The 2780-nt window shown below is 29.6% G+C and overlaps 1 pseudogene; it reads right to left on the minus strand.

Moving 5' to 3' along the window:
* Positions 1 to 1455: 1455 nt before the first annotated feature.
* LOC137658615 (uncharacterized) overlaps positions 1456 to 2780 on the minus strand; it is a 22332-nt pseudogene continuing 21007 nt past the window's right edge.

Below are 2780 nucleotides of genomic sequence, written 5' to 3' on the forward strand. Positions count from 1 at the left end.
TATTACTATCTAATAATATTTGATAGTTATTAATATTTAATGATATTTGATATTTGACGTTTGATATTTGATATTTAATATTTAATATCTAATATTTTATATTTGATATTTAACATTTAATATTTAATATTATCTTTTATCATCATGTTTTATTGTAATCATTTATTATTTTTATTATTTTTATTATTATTATTATTATTATTATTACACAAGCTAAATCCCTAGTTAGAAAACCAGGATGCTATAAGTCCAAGGGCTCCTAGAAGGTAAAATAGACCAGCAAGGAAAGGAAATAAGGAAATAAATAAACTATATAAGAAATAATGAACAATTGAAATAAAATGTCTTAAGAACAGTAACAATATTAAAAAAAGATCTTTAAATATCATATATAAACTATAAAGAAGAGGCTTATGTCAGCCTGCTCAACATAAACATATCCTGCAAATTTGAACTTCCTTTAGCAACTGTGATAAAATGGAGTATGTCATTTAATAGTGATAAAGTGATAGTGATGATCAAGACAATAAGGACTTATAACAGAGATAAAATTAGTGATGATAGTGACAATAGTGGGAATAAAATACGTTACTGTGTGTTTAATTTGACAGAAATTTGTTACCTGATGGATTATAAGATTTTGCATCGACCAAAAGTGATTCATATATAATTAACCTGTTAAAAGTAATCATATGATTGATAATAAAAACCTTTTTAGAATTTTGCCCTAAAATCACATCATCTATTGATTTTGAATTATAAAAAAAAACATTGTTTTTGTCCATTTATTTATTTTTTTTTTATTTATTTTTTTTTTGTAAAATCAGTAACAAGTAAATTCAAGATAGATGAAAAATAGCTCAAATATATCGTTTTAGTAAATCAAATCATTAGATATAATGAAAAAAATTTCGGGTAAATATTAAGAGGGCAAGAAAACAAACCATTTGTAATTAATTTCATTCTTTATTGACTAGGAATAAGAAAAAAATAATTTATCATTTTGCAGATAAATAGTTCACAAGATCAGATTTCAGATAAATAGAATTTGGTGCGAAATAAGTTATAAATATGGTAAAAAATAGTATAAATATATGTTATGATGGAAGTATACCATTATAAGTCTTTTAAGGGATACAGAATTCCTCCAATGCATAACAGAAATATGTAAATGTATGGCATTGTATTGAAGGATTAATAATCAAGTTCCATCTGCAACAGGATACACACTGTACAGAATATTTCAAATGGATTACAGAACTGGATAAATTCCCAACACTACAAGGAAGGCTTCATTTGTTTTCTGAAATATCATATGTAACTCGATACAGCTGTACTCAACCATGAAGTAAAATCAGATATATGGTAGATATATAAATTTGGATGATATTCACTACAGAAAACATTGAAATCCTTTTAGATAAATGGCGAGGAAATTAATATTCTCAGTTGGGATTCAAACCTATCTAATGCTATGACATTGCAGCAATTAGAAATATATAAAGAAAATACAAAGAATAAAAAAGGTATTCTGAAGTTTAAAAGCTATTAAGGCCATAACACTTAATTGAACTAACTGATATGAAAAGCAAATTCTCTATACTTCATGGATTTCAGTTGTTTTCAAAATACTGGTAGTATGGAACTCATTTCATATGACAAGAGTCAATTTCCTTTTGCAAGAGATACACTTATGGCAACATCATTCAAGGTTTTCTTTTGGCCTATTCGTATAAACGACAATCTTTCAACAAATAAAAAAGTAGGTATAATGCAAATGCTTATGAGCTTTCCTGTGAAATACTTCTAGTAGGTACTTCAAGGCTAAAAACGGTTCACTTATGGAATCCAGTTTGTATTGCACAGTTATTTTACTATACTACACAAATTAATAATTAGGATCTAATAACCAAAAGCAATGATATATAGATTGAATCCAATGCTTTGATAGCCCAAAATGAGAAGGCAGAGGTCAAATATCATCGAGTTGAATAACATGACAAATGATGATGGGCATTTCTTTGTATTGTCCGCCATTCGAATGATCAAGAAAAATCTATTTGAAAACACATTTATACCAACTCACAAATCACCTACATTGCATGTGTCCATTCAGATATTTTTAAAAATGTTCTACCACCATAGTGCAAAACCACACACACAACACTAAATCTTGAAATAAATAAGTGCTTAGGCATACCTCACAAATTGGACACATACAAAACTAGGACTTTATTATGAGCTTATTATGACACAAAAAATTTGATCTTGTTCATTTCATTGTAATACTATCAGCATTTGGCATATACATTGGCAAAGATTTGTGTAGTCGGTCTTACAATATGTCTATCAGTATTATGTCTATCTTTTTATAATTTCTATAGCTGATTAGAATTTTACCGTTTTACAATCGGATGAAACTTTGATTTAGTAATAGTTAATAATAAAACTAGTTCATAGCAACATCAGAAACGTCAATCTTATATGGTTTGTTAAAATGGTTCTGTCATGAAGTAGTAGGCTTGGGTTCAGTTCATCCATTTAATCGCAGATGCAATGCGAAGCAGGACAGAAAGGAGGCACATGATTGCAGTTTCTCATGCACCATTCGTTCATGCCATTCACTACTTGCCACCCATTGGTCCCATGACATGATGGTCCTGGCGGCTTGGTGGGAAGGAGGGTTTCCAATGTGCCGGTACTTGTAGACGGTGGGGTCGGCCGTGTTGTAGTAGTCGTAAGAGGCCTGGGACGTTTAGTGGTGGTAGGACGACGTGTCG

Source organism: Palaemon carinicauda, chromosome 19 (genome assembly GCF_036898095.1).
Source record: "Palaemon carinicauda isolate YSFRI2023 chromosome 19, ASM3689809v2, whole genome shotgun sequence".
Lineage (NCBI taxonomy): Eukaryota > Metazoa > Arthropoda > Malacostraca > Decapoda > Palaemonidae > Palaemon > Palaemon carinicauda.